Source organism: Camelus ferus, chromosome 6 (assembly GCF_009834535.1).
Source record: "Camelus ferus isolate YT-003-E chromosome 6, BCGSAC_Cfer_1.0, whole genome shotgun sequence".
Classification (NCBI taxonomy): domain Eukaryota; kingdom Metazoa; phylum Chordata; class Mammalia; order Artiodactyla; family Camelidae; genus Camelus; species Camelus ferus.
Window position 1 is genome coordinate 10,201,878 of NC_045701.1, and position 18,385 is coordinate 10,220,262.

At 45.8% G+C, this 18,385-nt stretch overlaps 1 protein-coding gene across 3 annotated transcripts in view; it reads right to left on the reverse strand.

Moving 5' to 3' along the window:
• Positions 1-17,895, reverse strand: part of CGNL1 (cingulin like 1) — a 144,180-nt gene extending 126,285 nt beyond the window's left edge. For all 3 annotated transcript variants that reach the window (XM_032481099.1, XM_032481100.1, XM_032481097.1), the window contains exon 1: positions 17,765-17,895. The gene's annotated coding sequence lies outside the window, so the exon portion shown is untranslated. The remainder of the gene's footprint in view (positions 1-17,764) is intronic.
• Between the last annotated feature and the right edge of the window lie 490 nt (positions 17,896-18,385).

The window sequence follows — 18,385 nt, forward strand, 5'->3', positions numbered from 1 at the left end:
TATTCCAACATGCTCAGTTACTAGGTGTGAAATAAGACTTACTTTCAAACATGCTGTACATCAGACGGCTGCCAGGGGGTTACACTTTCTCACAGGGCTCAGGTCTACTCTGAAAATGAGCAGCACTTCCCAGCACCACAGTGCCCGGAGCAGGGCAGGTGCACAATAAATGCTGGCTTCCTCTCTCTCCTTTCCCTCTTCCTCCAAATATAATAGGAAAATGGCAGTATTATGCACACTCACAATACCCCTAAGACTCTATTCCTGGGCCTTCCATTTACTGCCTTCCTATTTTATTATATAGGCACCCACAATACCACATTTAACGGTAGCTTGCTTGCATGCAACAAATCCAATTTGGGGTTTAGCATACATGTACATACAAATATGTAGCACAAAAGAGAGGAAATACACCCAAATATTAACAGCTGTTTATCTTGATGGTAGAACTAAAAACAGTTTTAAATTTTCATCTGATACTTTTTTGCATTTTCCAAATGTTTTACAATAAGCATTTGCTGAGTCAAAACCGAGTACAACACAGTTCCACTACACACTCACCAGAACGACTAAAATGAAGATGACACACAATACCAAGTGGTGACACTGGAGCCATGGAAACTCACTCACTGCTAGTTGGGAGTGTCAGCCGGTACAACCACTTTGGAACACTGTTTCACAGGACCGACCGCAGTTCCATATATGAGAAGACCCAGTAATTCCACTCCTAGATATATATCCAAAGAACCTCCATACATACACAAGAATGTAACACTATTAATAACAGCCAAGAACCAAAAACAACTCCAAAGTCCATCAAAAAGCAGATAAATCAATTATCAAGATACAGTCATACAGTGAAATATACAATGAAAATTTAGCAATGTATTTAGCAATGAGAAACAAATTACTGCTATGTGCAAATCCACTGATGAATTTCAAACACGATGTGGAATGAAAAAAGCCAGACACAAAAGAGTTACATACTATGTGAATATGATTCCATTTTTATGAAGTCCAAGAACAACCCAAATTTACCTCTGGTGATAGAAACTAGATAGTGGTGATCTCTGTCAAGGAACAATGACTGGGAGGAAGCATGAGAAAACTTCTGGAAGACAGTATACATTTTTCACTTCTGCGCTTCTTCTCTTTAAACAAAAATTAAAAAGCTAGGTTTGCACCATAGCTCTAACTGCTTACTAGCTGTATGGCCTTGGACAAATTTCTTAACCTCTCTAAGCTTCAGTTTCTACATATGTAAACAGGGCTGAGAATTAAATTAGGCAATGCATGTAGAGTGTTCAAGAGAGTGTCCAGCACAAGGCAAAAGCACAATCCGTAGCAACAGTCTCAGGGCAAACATCTGAGGTCTTACTGCACATTACCAGGCGCTGCTCTAAACTCTAAGTTCTTAATCACTGTGACACCATGTCTCCCAGCTCTGTTCTTATCGACTACTCAAGGCCACAAGTGCAGGCTGAGACCTGGGCACTCAGAAGTTGTCTACGGAGAACACCAACACAGCATTTATTTCAAGGAGCAGAAGGAATCCCTAGTTGGTTGCTGCTGAGGTTTCAAAGAAAGGAAACTGGCAGGAGTCACACATCAGGATTAATCCCAGACTATTGGAGAAAAAAATGGCTTTAGGTTCTGGAAGAGGGAACTGCTTTCTGTAAGAGCAAAAAAGACTATTCATTCCGGTGGAATAATTCATTTTAAATTGAGGAGCCATTTGGGAACTGAAAGAGCTCATCTTTCTTCCCTAAGGAAAGAGAGGAAGACAAGTAACTCTCTGTTAAAAGATTTTCATGTTGACTGGCTAAATTTACTGTCCTTTAATATATTTCAGGTTTACAACTAAAATAATTTTTCAAGTATACGCCTGCTGTGTAAAGTAACTTAAAATACTGGTCATGAAGCAAAGGACTAAGACTATACAAGACTATTCTAGTCAAATCAAACACTATATAAACACATAGAAGTCTCCAATTTAGAAGGTTAACCAAGATTAGTAATGACTCATATCTCACAAATTTTTGCTTCAATTAATTTCTAATTTGCTTTCAACTAAGGAAAGACAGACTGCCTAGATCTGAACCTACCCCCACCACTTACGAGCTGTATCACCTTGGACAAGTTACTTAATCTCTCTGTGCCTCAGTTTCCTCAACTGTAAAATGGGACAATAATATGGTTATTATAAGGACTAAATGAGTTAATAGATGTTAACTGCATAAAACAGTGTCAAGCGCTACCGAGTGCTATAAAAGTGTTACTACCGTTAATTCTTATTATATTTTCAAACGTAGATACAGAATTCATCTAAAATTATAAAATTTAATCACAGATTTTGCAGATATAGGACAGACTGTCTAAAAACCAGAGGAAGAGGTATACTAAGATTATGTCAAGTAAGCACGAACACTTGCAGTTTTGTGGGTATATCCATGCACACACGCAAACCACCCCTCTCTCCCCACTCTCCCTCTCTCATAAATAATTTAAATCACTCTAGAACATAATGTACCAATCATCCCAGGGTCTTTTTTTTTTTTCATCCCAGGTTCTTCTGATCCCCAAATAATACCAACAAAAGTGTGAAATATTATGCTTCTTCCAAATATTTCTAAGGACCCATTTTAAAAAGAAACATCAAAAAGGCATATTTTCTTTCAGTGTTTCAAAAACACACTGGAACCTTTCCACGGCACATTTGAGCCACAAAGTGGATGATGTTCAAACATGGACACTTTTCAACCTGTAGCAGAGGAGGCTGACTAAAATTTTACATTTTCCTCCAATTGTGAGCACAGAAAGCTTTTCATTTTGTTCCAAAGGAAATGATCTTACCATAGCTCAACGATATCATCATTGTCTGAACAGCGTGGGCATCCGGTGGCCATTACAGAAGGGCTAAATGCTAAAACCCAAGGGTATAAAAGTTAAAAGCAACTCGGTGGAAATGTCTGTTACAACATTCTTTCTTTGATTTACAAGGATCAGCCTCAGAGAGAGAGAACCCTCAAGCAAAGGAATTACGAAGAATATTGGCACAACATAATGGTAGCACCCCACTTCCCTTCCCCCCACCCCCACTAATAAAAAGGCTTTTCAATAGCCATATGCCTCTGCTTTTCTATATGGACGAGAATTATGCTTGAAAAGATGACTACATACAACTCTTTCATTTCACCAACATTTACACTTTTCTACCAACGTTGGCCAATCAGATCCAAAATTCCTATCTCACTACTCTTATCTGTGCTTTTTCCCTATTATCAGAGTGACATGATTAAGATAGCAATTTTCTTATGTATTAGTCTAGGGTATCAAAACACCTCATTTTGCTTACAAAATAACAGCTCATTCTGTACTTCACGGACTTTAGGGCACCCAGATACCCCTCCACTGAAGCCACATCTATAAACAGCTAATGCACAATGGCAGTTCCTGTCTTTGCTCTTCCCTTGGCTGTGAAAACCTTATTCAGCGTTATTATCTGGAACCTGGCACAGCAGGCTTCGGTCTGAGATGAATGATGAATATAAAGTTGCAGACTCAGGCTGATTCTTAGCAATGAATCAGATTCTGGGAGCTCAAGGGAAAAGTATGATGGCAGCCATATATTACTCGCGAAATAAAACCTCCAGCAGAATCCACTTTCTTGGTGACTTGTGCCACTTGACTGGGCTTTGGCACTTCATAAAGTTGCTCTGGGTCTCGATCGAAACATTCATTCATTCTTCAAATATGTATTCGACTCTACTATATGAAAGACACCGTGCCAGGTGCCAAGGGAGATTAAAAAATAACCTGATTTCACTCCTGGACTTTTTTCTTTCCACAGCCTCCCTTCACAGCAATCACACACAGACAAATGGCACTCTCATTCCCTCACCACCACCACACTTCTGGTAATGGCCACGTTAGGGCCCTCATTTCCTCTTCTTAAGCCCCTGTGCACACTAAGGAAAACGCCTATCATTTTTTAATTATTATAAAGCTAATACATTCAGTGGTTTTTATCAAATTCAAATAGTCAAGAAGCGCATAAAATGAAAAAGAAAATTTCCCTCCCAACCATACCACCAATCCCACAGCCCAGAAACAAGCATGTTTCTTGGGACTTCTTCCAGAGGTTTATATTTGTAATCAAGAATTAAGACCTTCTGGGCGGATGGTATAGCTCAAGTGGTAGAGTACACGCTTAGCATGCATGAGATCCTGGATTCAATCCCCAGTACCTCCACTAAAAGTAAATAAATAAATAAACCTAATTATCTCGCTCCCCAGCCAAAAAAATAAAATTAAGACTTTCTTAAAATAAAAATGAGATCTTAGAATAGATCTAATTTAAATCTTGCTTTTTTTTAAAAAAAAGTATATTTTGTGAATTTTTCTTTATCAGTACTTACAGATTTGCCCAATTCCATAATGTGCTCATTCATTAATTTCTTTAACCAGTCCCCTTGAAAGACATTTAGATTCTTTCTAGTGTTATGCTATTTTAATGCTGCAATGAGTATCTCTGTATGTTTATCAGCAGACTTTCACAGGTATATTCATAAGCTAAATTCCTAACTGTGGCAGGGCTGAGTCAGAGTATGGACATTTTTAGTTTTGAAAGGTAATGCTATGGCAGACACCAGTGGCTACCTACCCACAGCCACTGCCCCTTTCCCTCTGGCCAGCAAAGCCCAGCTTTGTTCCCTCTCCTCCCAGCGCCCACATGTCTCAGGGAAAGCTGGCCCCTATCTAGCCCCAAGACTGGTCTAAGCAAGCTATGGGGTCCCCATCTCTCCATGCCAGTCACTGGTTGCGAAGTGGGCATCTGACCCAGTTGTGTCAAGGGGGCACTGGAGAAGTTCTACAGAGAGCTTCTAGCAAAGGTTTTCTCTGCTTTCCTCTTTTCCTACTTCTGGACATCACACATCACTGCATATGAGAATATGATGGTTGAAGCAGCCATGGCCACACTGGGACCATGAGGAGCCAAGCTTGAGGACAAATGTCAAACACTGAGGCTGGCAAAGAGCAAACACATCTAGATCTTCCATTAATTAACCTCTAAACTGCCCTAACTTCGGACTTCTTGTTTACATGAGCTAACAAATATCCTTACTATTTAAATCACTTTTAATTGTTTACTTCCAGGTGAAAAGTCTTCCCATTGCCGAACTGTTCTCCAGAAGAAGCCCACTGGATTCATAACCCCACCCACGGCACATAAGAGTTTGTCTCCTCACAGACTTGACTTCAGGGGGTTTTAGTCCCATCTATTCTCAGTGAGTTTTCTCTTAATAGCCAAAACCTTTTCTTCCTTGGAGAGTCTAGCAGGTCTTTCCCTTCCCAAAAAAGACACATTGAGGGGGAAGATATAGCTCAGGGACAGAGTGCATGCTTAGCATGCACAAGGTCCTAGGTTCAATCCCCAGTACCTCTATTAAAAAACTAATCATAATAAATCAATAAATAAACCTAATTACCCACCCACCCCCCAAAAAAGACATATTGCAAAAAGGTGACACAAAGACTGTTTACCCTTGGCCAATATTTCATTCTGCTTCTTCTGAGGCATCCCTGCACATCAGTGCAAGGTCCATCTGGCTCCTTCAGGAAAGCAGACACTTCCCCACTGGACCAGGATATACTCTAATGCCTTAGAGCCATCATGACTCTGCTGGGCTGCGGCAGTCACCAGGGTGTGGAAGGACAACGCTAGACTGGAAACTGGATGATCTAGTTTGGATTTGCTACTTGTGAGTCAGCTGGCAGAAGTCACCTAGACTATTTCTTCAAAGGTAAAAGCAGGACTCCTGAAACTAAGGCCCAGAATCCTTATAAAGATGGGGGCAGAGTGCACGAAGAGCCTGATGAGAAACCGTAACAGACAATTGGAGGTGGGAGTTAGGCTGATTCCCACAGACCTCTGCCAAGAGGGGGCCATGCAAAGTGTTAAGCCAAGCCCCTGACTTCCTTGGATACACTGGCCCTCCCCATTCTCCCTGTCACCCCTGTCAGGTCAGGACTGCTGACCAGAAGGAAACCCGGCCCACCACTTCTGCTACCCCCACAGGTAAGTGCAACTCCCAGGAGCACGGCTGTAGTGAATGAATGTGAACTGACATTGAGCTGAAAGTCTGTGCACGCCAGGCTAACTTATAGTCATTACCAAGGCCTAGGCTGGTACCTGGGCAAAACATGAGACTCTCTCTTTACCCCACTGGCCTAGGTTTAGCAAGCTTTCAAAAGGCTGGTTTAACTCATACTTTTCTCATCCATCTCATTTATTCTCGACCACTATGATGGATTCAATCACTGTTTTTAGCATCCGCTCCCCTATCATGGGGTTATAAATCCCCCTTCTTTGACTTGGCAGTACCTCCCATGAGAATGGCCTGAGTACATTTGCCCACCGCACTGATGTTGGGCTTGGCCATGTGATTTGTGTTGACCAGTGGTTATGGGCCAAAGCCAAACAAGGCTTCATGCATTTCCACCTGCCCTCTTAGGCTACCATGATCTGTCACAAGATGAGCATGCCCTAGGGGGCAGCAAAACTGCTGTCCCTTCAGCCTAGGCCGTAGAATAAGCATACATGGAATAGACCTGGCAGACAGAAGCCTGAAATCTAGCCTGGCCCACCTAAGGCCAGCCTCGGTCCACCAAACCACACCCAACCAACGCCTATGGTTGTAATGCACTGAGATCAAGGATTGTTTGTTACACAGCAACATTATGTAGCAAAAACTACTACAACCATCAAAAGACCAAATATAATGGTAAGTCTGCCTGGAGTAGTAGTAGTAGACATGCACTAGTGAAATATTCGTGCTTATTTTAAGGGGGTCTTAATTTATTCATCTTTCACACACACACAGAGCACTCCTACACATGAGGAACCATGCCAAGCCCACAGGAAATGGAGCACTATGAAAAATTACATACAAAAAGTAGTAATTCCTACAGGTATCTTTTGAGTCTAGCAAACCCCCAAGCTTCCTAAATCCTACTGGGGGAGAGCAGTGGGTGTTGACAAAGCTTCTATTCATTTTATTCACTCATTGTCTGGGGTTAAATCACAAAAGGAATGAAATTCAGCATCTGAGCATTTAAGGATCTGATTCTTATACTTATTGATGATGAAATCTACTTCCTTCCACAAATATACTCTTAAAAGACCTCCACATACAGAGCCATGGGAGACTCACATATTTAATAACCTTTGGCATTAAGTCTTTTCAAAGGTCTTTGGGAAATCTAAATAAATTATATCCACTGGTTTGCCCTTCTTACCACATTTATTCTGTCCCTCAGAGAACTTAACAGATTCATCAAGCATGATTACCCCATCTGTATGTCAAGTTATTTTAAGGGTTCAGTGACCTCACTCTCTCCCATGGATTGCACAAGCCTGCTGGGTATGGAGGTGAATTAGCTCCAAAAATAAGAAGCATTTTTCGACTCTGACTGGGGATTCACATAAGTGTCAGAATAATAAGCACATACCCATATACACCTCCCCTTGCAGACACTGTTCTAAGTACTTTACACAGGTTAACTCATATAACATATAACCTCGGAGGCAGGATTTGGCCCTGGCAGTCCAGGGCCAGAGTCCAGGCTCACAAGGACCAGGCCCTGCAGCCTCTCTGCAAACCCCAACCCGTGCCAGGATCTGGGCTTCCCCATCCTCCTGTCCTGGAGCCCCAGGACAGCAGCACAAAGGGAAGGCCACCCCAGAGCACCCTTGATTTCAGCACACAGCTTTTCCCTGGACACTCCTCTGTGATAAATCCTAGTGTTTCCCACAAAAGAACCTCGTAAGCCCCCAAAGCTGCCAACACCCTGCTTCCTCTTAGCTGGGCCTATTCACCTTTCCAGAATCAGAGCAGAAAGCAGAGCCTCCTCAGCTCTAAGGGCCCATGGCCCTTCACCCAGGAAAGTGCTGAATCCTGGCTGAAAGCTCAGGCCTCGCCTCAAGGACCCAGAATCTCAGAGCCCTGAGCTGCTCTCCTAACTGCTTTCGTCTCTTCTCACTGAAGCCACCAACCCTGTTACTAGGATCAGAACTGGGGGGCAGGGTGGAGGTGGGGCGGGGGGTGGGGGCGCTTGGCACACCACCTCCATTCAGCCTAGCCTCTCTCCAGGAGCTACTTTTCCATCTCTATAGGGCTTTAGGCTTCTCAGAATCTCCCACCAGTGATGGCTGAGGGGGTGGGAGGAGGATAGAGTTCAGGTTGTCTGGGCCAATGACAAATCCAGTCAGGCCTCCACCTGGAAACCTACTGCAGACGACGTGATTAAAGTCACAGGTTAAGGAGCCCTCACTCCACAGCTCCTCACTCAGAAGCCTGCAGTGGCATTCAATGTAAACACTTCCCAAGACAGCTTTAAAACAGAGGGAGGTTTGTATTAAACGACTTAATTGAGGGCCACTTCTCATGTGGAAAGCTCTTAAACAGAGGAATAAAAGGGCCTGGTGGGTGTTCTTTCCAGAAACTAGTTTTTTTTCAAACCTGCCACGCTGTCCTGGGGAAGTGAACACAACTCTGGGGGCCAGTGTGCTCCCGCCGTTCACTCTTCAGAAATAAAAGACCTACTCCCCAGCAGCACCAAGAACTCGGCATGAGAGCTTCATTCCAATATTCACTTCTAGGGTCACTGGAATCACTGGATAGGGAAAGTAGGAAAACTAAGGCTCGCCAAAAAGCACCCAAACAAATGAAGACTGACATTTTAAAGTCTGAAAACAGGACACGATGTGGGAGAACAGGCCTGATGGCACTGAGTCTTGCATTATTCCACAAAGACACCAGGTAAAAGGTGTGAGGTGCTGGCATTCCCTGCGGTACACAGGTGGGCCTGGGAAATGTGACACTAAGAAGTCAGACCGCAGGGCCGCGTGTTGTATGATCCCATTTACATAGAATGCCCAGAACAGGGGAAGCCACAGACACAGAAAGCAGACTGGCAGTGTAAGGGTCTGGGGGGAGAGGGCAATGTGAAATGCCTGCCTACTGGGTTACAGGATTTCCTTCTGGGGTGATGAAAAAGTCCTGGAATGAGATAGCGGTGATGGTTGTGCAATGCTGGGAATGGACTTCATGCCACTGACCCATCCACCGTAAATTGGCTAAAATGGTCAACTTTACATTGTGTGAATTTTACCACAGTAAGATTAAAAATTGATAACAGGAACTCCGGAAAAATCTTTTCTCAGCCCTTAACCTGGGAGGAACCCTTTCCTCACTGGAGTAAAAGAATACCTGCCATAGCCCAGAGTAATAAATATCACTTACTATTAACAACTCATTTACTGAACTAAGCTTCCCATGTGCACTATGCACTTAAAGGTAGGTCACTTCCCCCAACAGCTGTGGGTGCTGTGGGGCAGTGGTGCTATCACTGGCCTCATTCACAGGCAAGGAAACCAAAACACAAGGAGGTCAAGGAGCTTGACCCGGGTCCCCTGGTAAACAGGGGAAAAGCCAAAGGATGAACCCAGAGGGAGATGACAAGGTCGTGCACACCCACACTCATGCCCTCAACCCTGGGCACATAGCCTCCAAACTGTACGCTCCCCTGCAGGCGTGTTTTCTGGGCCTCGTTTACCACTGGGCCCCCAACATGGATATTCTCTGGTTCTTGAGCCCTAATTCATTTTTTTTTTAATTGAAGTATAGTCAGTTACAATGTGTCAATGTCCTAGTCATGCATATACATACATATATTCATTTCCATACTCTTTCATTAAAGGTGATTACAAAATATTGAATATAGTTCCTTCTGCTCCTAATCCGTTTTTGGTGGCATTTCCCAAGGGACCACTTATGCATGGAGTTCTCTGACAAACATGTTCAAAAGCACGTCTTAGGAATCAAACTACACCTTCATGTGTGTAGAATTACTTCACTTATACAGAGCTATTCTCATGGGTTCAGATTTATTTTATTTAGTCCTGGGAACAATACGATAAGACAGCAGGGTGATGCGATCACTCATCCTTCCACAGAGAAAAGCCAGCCTCCCAAGGTCTGGAGCTGACCTCAGGCCACACAGCGGGTCCTGGCTTCTTCTCCAGGACCCCATGCTACAGCCTTCCTGAAGAGCCAGGGATTTTTTTTTAGCATATAAGTTATTTACATGTAAATGTGTATGTATTATTTATATGTAAATAGGAGCACGCAATTACAAATGAAGTTAAAGAGCACTTAATGGAGAGGAAAGCAAGTCTTCCCACATTTCAGGGGCCCCTGTGGAGTGTCCCAGAAGCCCCAGCAAAAGGTTAAATTCCATTCCTTCCACCCCACTTAAGAAAGCAGGGCTGTATGTCACTAGCCAAAAGTTTCCTTTGATAAGAGATGTTAAAAACCACCACCGCTGTTAAAGGTGCCACCTGGCCAGGTTCTCAGCCTCCAACTGCTCACTTTGGGAGCTGCAAGATTTTTTGTTGTGGGGACTGTCCTGTGCATTGTAGCATGCTCAGCATCTTTTCTGGCCTCTACCCACCAACATGCCAGTAGCCACCACTAACAACCAAGCCGTCTCCAGATACTGCCAAATGTCTCCCAGTGGGGCCCCGTTTCAGGGCTACTGTACTTTGTCACAGAGATGCTGCCCTAACAACTCTATGAGCTAAGGGCTACATGCCCATTTTCCTAAAGTGGATGAGGAAGCTGCCCAGACCACCACACTCCTTGTGATGGGCAAACATGGCTTCCAGTTCAAGCAGGTGAGACCCCAATGCTCTCAACCCACCGAGTGAAGACGGAAGGAGGAGACAACAGATAGACAGACCTTCCACCAGCTTACATGTTTGAATGTTATATTGAGCCCTGCCCTGGGAACATGGACGGTGGACTTGAATCCTCCAGGGATTTGATCCTCAACTCCAAACACACAGCCTGCTGGCTTGGTGGGCAAGAACAGTCCCAACAACGCCTGGAAGTCTGAAGGACTTCCTTGACTCACAAAATCATCTGCAAGCCGGGGGTAGGCATGCCCTTCGAATAATAAATGCTTTAAGCACAAAGACAAACAACACACATCACTGGCCATAAAAGCTTGCAATAAATACATTATCAAAACATGCTTTCATCAAGAATCCCCCCTGATTATTTCGGTGAAACATTCCCCCCAAACTCTTCACCTTTCCCAGCCCTCGTCTGTTTTTCTGTTTAGAAATCATCATGACTCCTAGCAGGCAGACAGGTGAAGCACAGGATGTCACGTTTCAAAGGGCTGACTGATATCCATCCTTCCTCCCACAGAACCTCACTGAGCAGCTATTTTCTGCTAGGCACAGGGATGTGAGGTTAGTGGCGACATCCCTCCTCTTCTCAGGTTTGTTTACAGGTTTGGGGGGCCAGACATGTAAGCAAAGGGCGCAGGTGGTGTTCTAACTGCTGAGATAAAGCCATGTCCAAGCAGCCAACAACCTGTGAAGAAATGAACGAGTTGGGGTATTGAGTGGATGAATGAGGAGCCTGAGCAGCAACCAGGCTCCGGGTCCAAAGAGGCACAGCTCAGGGCCAGACGAGTGTGAAGCCTGGATCCGACGGACCACTTGGTAGCTACACAGCTCTGACAAGTGGCCCAATTTCTCATGGCCTTCTTTCCCCAACCTGAAGCTGGGTTTGTGATAGTACCTAACTCACAGAGCTGCTCGGTTAAACACTGTCAGGGCTAGAGGCCAGTGCTCTAGAGGCATTTGCTATTATTATGAGAATGACTGATTTGGGCAGGCCTCCTGAGAAGTCTGGTGATCCTCTGTCTCTTCTGTACCCCACCCACCCAGCTGCCTCACACCCAGGAAGCTGGACTCACTGCAGGTACCCTACCTGGAGTGAGAGGTGGTCATGCCCTGAGCAGACCAGACCCAAAGAACCAGGTAACTAGTGGCTCTAATCCTCCCCACCCCCCAAGCCCCTCAACCCCCACCCTCTGCCGGGCTTCCCTACTTCCTCTCTCCAACCCTACACCCTACCCCCCAAAAAGCTTACAGGTGGCTCAAGGCAGCACTGTTAGGGCTGAGCTGGTCTGACTGCATGTGTAACAAAGGTGCTTGAGCCCCAAACCTGTAACTCACAAGTTAGAAAAAGTCTGAAATTTGGTAAACTCCACCCAGCAGTCCCTTTGCAAACCTCTCTCTTATCTCTCCCTTCATTCTTTATCAGTTCCTCTCCAACTCTTAAAGCTTTCACAAGGCAATCACCACTCTCAGTAAACTTTCCAGGTTTTGATATTTGATTAGGGCAATGAGAGAGGCTAATTAACTTTTTAGCTGCTGCAGTATAACTCTGAGTAAGTCACTGTTTTTAATAATTTCATGGGCAAAAATGGTGGAGAATCAAAATTTTTTTTAAAGCTATAATACCGCTACAGCAAAGCTCAAGGAAATGGATTAGTTCAGAGGATGTACAAGAACCTCTGCACAACTTCGAAAACTCGGCAGTTTCTTTTTCCTTTGTAATCAAATCAAAAGAGGACAGCTGTTACAGTATCTCAAACTCGAAGCTGGAATCCCCAAACTCCCGCTTAGTACCAACTCTGGACCTCTCTAGGTTCCTCAGCTGGAAAATGGGACTAACAACACTGATCCCTGGTCACAGGATCCCTGATTATGGTCGTAGGGGTCCTCGTCCCTAAACAGACTCCAATTTGCAAGGGGAAAACAGAGTGCCTGTCTCAAATGCAGTAAAATACAGGGTAGAAAGCCAGGGGAAGTCAGAGGTAAAACCCAAGAGAATTACTGAAGCCAAAAGTAGAAAATCTTGGTTATCTTGCCTCAATTCTCTAGCAAAGAGGGAAGCAACAGTGAAAGATTATTAATAATAAAAGGTTTTTACAGACTTAAGAAACCTACAAAGTAACAGCCTGAGACATTATGTACCCTACCTGAGGCAAGTCGAAAGCCCTGTGATTGGGCAGCGGGGAATAAACCCCGCCCTATAAGACAAGGCGCTGCCAGCCAGGTCGGCTGAAATATTTCAGGTTCACCCTGTGCGCTAATCCCAAACACTAAGTCCATGACGACCCTCCACTGAGTCCCCTGCAAGTGTTCCCCGGAGCTGATCCTTCTTAGGACGAAACACAGAGCCAGAGCCCATTATAGTAATGGACACACACACAGTAACCCTGTTTTCAACTCACCTTTGCTAATTACAGCTTTGCGCAGCCTCTGAACCCTTCTCACCTATAATTTTAAGAGCTTGAGGTAATTACAACGCAGCCAAGTTTTGTTTATGTTTATGTACCACAAATGGGAATTGAACGTGCCCAGCTTCGTGTTGCTCCAGAATGTTCAACACTGAATTTTGTTTTTTAATCTCTTATCCAACAATCATCTACAGAAATTCAGAGGTTCACAAATCTTGAAGAAGGGCAAGACATTATCTTGAAGATAATGTCTCTCTAACCTATGATCTGGGATCCATGCAGCGCCTTTTTAAACAGCCTCACCTACCCTCTCCATGAAAAAAGCCAGAAAAATAAGATTTCATACGAGTTCCCCAGAGAGAACAAGCCTGCAGTACTCTTAAGTCTAAGATTACACATCGTCCAGTAGAGGGAAACAGCAAATCAATCCAGACTGAAGGAGACTATGATGTTAGAAAAACAAGGCACGGAAAACACAATTTCTCAATCAGCTCTTAAGAGGCACACGGAGCGGTAGAAAGTCCTTAGCTTTGAATTCAGGCTGACCCGAGCACTTGAACCTCAGCTCTACCACTGCTTGCAAGCACCCAAGCTGCCCAGGGTCCAGCACCTCTGAGGCCTCAGTTTCTGCATCTGTAAAGTGAGGCCATTGCCTCCTACCTCTGAAACGGAGGGGTTTCAGAGCAACAGAGACAAGCGCCAAGCCCACTGCTAACTACTCTTTACACCCTAGGGCTATTAGTCACATGGGTCAGCTGTTTGGAAACCACCTTCCCAAGGGAAAAGCAGGGTGCTGTCCAAGGAACACCTGTCTGTTCAAGGAAACCTGAGCTAAAGTGAAAGAGTATGATAAAGAATGAATGTCCACACACTGGCTGGAGTCACAGACAAGAACCAAACCACGTGCATGTCCAGTACAACAGCTGCTGGCCTCTCCTCCCGGCCGTGCTGCACAGGAGAGGCAGCCACTGCTCACATGTGTATGCTTCAGTTACCAGCATGCCAGAGATGGAGCCAGCCACATCCTCCACCAGCTTCCCAACCCCAGGTAACATCCCTGAACCGTGTGGTTAAGTACTCCTTAAGCCAATCACATCTGCCAGAATGTGGCTTCCTCTTTCCTCACTCCCCACATCCCCTCTGCACCTGTGTTTGAATGCTTCCCTCTCCTCCATCAGAAAGTATCTGAAATCGGTTATTTAAAACTTAATGTAGAGACTTAATAAAATAATTTACGCCTAAGTAGAGCTTTTCTTGTGCCCGCTGTGCCCATGAAATGAGGAGGCACTACTATCCAGGTGGGACAAGCCAGGTGGCACACGGCTCCCCTCACAGCTCTTTATGCTCATCGTGGGTCTAAGCGCTCCCGACTTACCGTGACCCCCGATTTACATCACCAGACTTCAAGCTCCCTAAGTCGGGGGCTGTACCCTGTTTACCAAAAACTCAGTGAGCAATACAGAGCTTTGCCAGGGCTTTGTAAGAATTGAACTTGTTAAAGTGATTAAAGAAATGAAACAACAAAAACAAAAATTTGGTGTGCATTTCAGATGAAGCACTCTCTCCCAGGGATACTGGTTTGGGGGATGGGGAACAGTGAAGACGAAAGGGAAGGGGGCAGGCAGCTGGAACTGGGGCGTTTGACTGGAAACTCCAACATACTTCCCCTGCGTGAAAGCCAGTCAACACCCTGGTGCTATTTCCATCAAGTCCCCTTTTTTTCTTACTTTTCCATCTTCAGGGGTTTCATGGCATAACTTGTTTCTTGATAATAGCCATGTCACATGACAGAATCAAGCACTTGGTCATTCAGGGAAAGTTACCCAATTTTCAATTCCCCTTGAACTTTGTTTTCCTCCTCTGATGCCAACCTCTCAGCCATTTCAGTGCCCTTTAGTGCCAGGCTCAGTTCAGAGGAGGGAAGGAAAGGAAGAGCACAAAATCGGTGGTGTTTTTTAAAAGGGTCAATGGCATCTCTTAGATAAAAGGGTTGCAGGGAGAAAGGGAGTTAAGGAGGCCATTAAAGTTCTTTAACCACCCCCCACCCCATCAGCACAAGCAAATTAACTGTCCCTACTTAAAGGGGGAAAAAAAAAAGGGAAACCAATAGGGCAGTCTATTTTTAACACAAATCCAAGATCCCTCTTTGAATGCTGTTAACCCTTTCTCTAAATGAAGCCCCTCACTCTTCCTTCACTTACTTTCTTCTAAATCACTTTAGAATATTAAGAGCTGCTACTCCAAAGGAAGAAATGTTTAAATAAATCTGTTTAGGTCCATATTTACATACACTTTTTTTTTTCCAGAACGTACCATTATAGTCACAGTTTAACTGTTGCTGTTCAGGTGTAACTCATCAGTCACTAAGAGGTCAACAGCATTCTCAAATAAACATCTTCCCCACCAATGGAGACAAGATTAGGAAGTCAACACTCCAGTCAATAACTGACTTCATTTTGTTAGCCTGGTCCAAAAAACCTCAACAGTAGGAAAAACACTTTCCATATGGTCTTTTCCCCCAAAGGTTGAGGATTCGGGTCAGGGGCCACCCTGTGAGACCATGCACTCCACATAACCTCCATTCTCCAGCCAAGACAATTAAGACAGCTGCCACAGCGGGCTCCACTTCCAGCAATTGAACACAATGATAAGAGCAGGGCATGGTAGTGGAAGATGGGAAAAAGAGAAAAACCAACTGGGGCAAAACTTAAAATTTTGTATTTTTCAAAAATCAACGTTATTTGACTCAGGTTAGGAGGTAAAAATGAACACAAATGCTCCTCCACCTCTGGAAGGCATTCTCTTATAAGTATGTCACTCCACTACTAATAAAAATGCAATATAGTGGGCCAGCACCTAAGAAAAAAATAAAATCCACTGTGGCCAGGTAGCAACATATAAGTGGGAATCTAATAGCAACATCATACTTCGGTACCACAGTATTAACCAAGATCCCAAGAGACCGTCAATAACAAGGACACTGAAAACACACTTTAAGAAAACATATGATCAAATCCACTCAATGTATACACATGTTCAGGTTTTCCTTAGTAGTATTTCCCTATCATTTTTAAGATCATTTGACAAGTGGCCAAGGTCTCACCTCAGATGTGTCATGTTACTGTAAAGGCAGCAATTCCCTGACTCAGGGACTTTTCTATCAACAAGAAATGTACACTGTTACATCTGCTGGGCTTAATCACACATCAAGAATAAGCCCAAACTACTCAATAAAGCTTAACACACATAGTAACACCATAGCTATCACAAAACCTTAAAGATCTTGTCAGCTTGCGTTCTTAAAAAAAAAATTCCCCATATTTATGCAAAATCATTATCTGTGCCACAGGGTCTGCCAAAGCTGACAGAATCCTAAACTATTTTTCCTCCTTTTAATCTGAAATCCTTTCCAAACAGGACAAGTCAAACTATCACTTAGTTCTTCCTAAAGAGGACGACCCTGTATTATAACCTTGACCCTTGCAAGGACTTCATGACTTTAATTCCTTCACTCCCACCTCCTTGACAGAAAGTGCACTAGCAGTATTTTCTGTAAACAGAGAAAGAAGCAAAAGGAACTTCAGAAAAAGGCACCATCTGCAGTTTAAAGTTGGAAAGCACCAAACGACAGGCTCTTCAGGTGAAGAGGTGGTTACAGAAGGTAGAGTCAAGAGTACCTGAGATCACCTCTAGTAGTTCAGAAAGCGGCCATGGGAAGCAAAAAGCACGTCCCAGAGCACATTAGAATCACCTGGCTTTTTAAATTCCACGGTCCCGGTTGCACCCTACACCAGCTGAATCAGATCTCTAGAGGTGGAACCTAGGCATCAGTATTTTTTTTAAACTTTCTAGATGAGCAGCCAAGTTTGAGAACCAATACCCAAAAGAATTCCCATCCTGTTTTGAACAGCGTGTTGTGAGCAGCGTTGGAAAGGCACTGCTGCCTTGAGGTGAAGGGGTACAGATACTCAGTCAATATACAAAGTTTTCTAAAATCCTATGTAACTAACTCCAGCATGACAGCCAAGCACCTATGTAGAGGCCAAACAGTGATGCAACTTGGAAAAGTCCCTTGGAAAGCTTGGATATGTGCTTTACGTGGGGCGGGGGCTTTCAGGGACGACCTGTCTGGACCTGGAAAGCAAGGGAGGAGTAGCCACCAGCCCTTTCTTTTCCAGGGATGGTCGGGACCAGCACGTCCAGCAATTCAGTAAAGCAGGGTCGGACCGGGTCTGAGGCGCTCTTTTGGGTCCCGGAGGAACCCTGGCTCACTCCCAGTTGTCATTCGCGCCCGAGGGTCGCGGCAGGGCTGCCAGTCCCTCTTCACTATAGTCTTCCCGGAGCCCCTCCCTCGTCCCGGCCGCGACGCGGGCCCCCGGGAACTCGCACCATCTGTTCCGCACGTCCTCCCGGCAGGGCGCGCGGGCGGGAGCCAGGAGCGCACCTTCCAACCCCAACACTCGCGCGCCTGGAGGCCGGCGCTGCGCCGCGCGGGGCTGGGAGGGCGGACACGCGGGCTGAGCTCCGGACACCTGGCGGAGCCCGAGCCCCTCCGGGTCCCGCCGTACAGCCGGCCCGCGCCCGCTCCCGGCTCACTTACCGTCGCCGCCGCCTCCCGGGTCCCGCTCCCGCCGCAGTCAGCAGTGCCCGGCCCGAGTGCAGGGGCCGAGGCGCCGCCAGGAGGCCGGACAAGCCTGAGCCACGCCACGCCCGCTGCCCGCCCTCGGGGGGGAGGGGCCGGGGCCGTCCGAGCCGCCCCCCGGGGCCCGGGAGCCCCGCGCCCCCACGCCCCCTCCCGGGCCGGCCCGCCCCGCCCGCTCCAGACGCCCGGCGAGCCCTCCCTGCACTCCCGCGTTGCCTCCCGCCGCCCCGGCCCTCAGGACTCGTCTCCCCGCACCCCGACACCGCCCCTCCGCGGCCCGGCCGGCACGCGCCCTCGCCACACCGGCACCTCTTTTCCACCCCATCTCACCTCGGGCTTCACACCCCTCTCCAGCGCCGCTTTGTCCTTACCCTTCCCCAGAGCGGAATGTCCTGCCACCTCCCTTGTTATCCCCGATACTTTTCACCTCCGGGCCTCAGCTGCTTCCAATTCCCCCGCTCCTGGAAGCCTTGCCCGTTTCACACCCCCAACCCACAGACCCTGAGCCTAGTTTTCTCCCTACCCTTCCAGGCAGCCTTTTTCTCCCCACCTGGCCAAACTTAAAGGTGTAACTTTTCT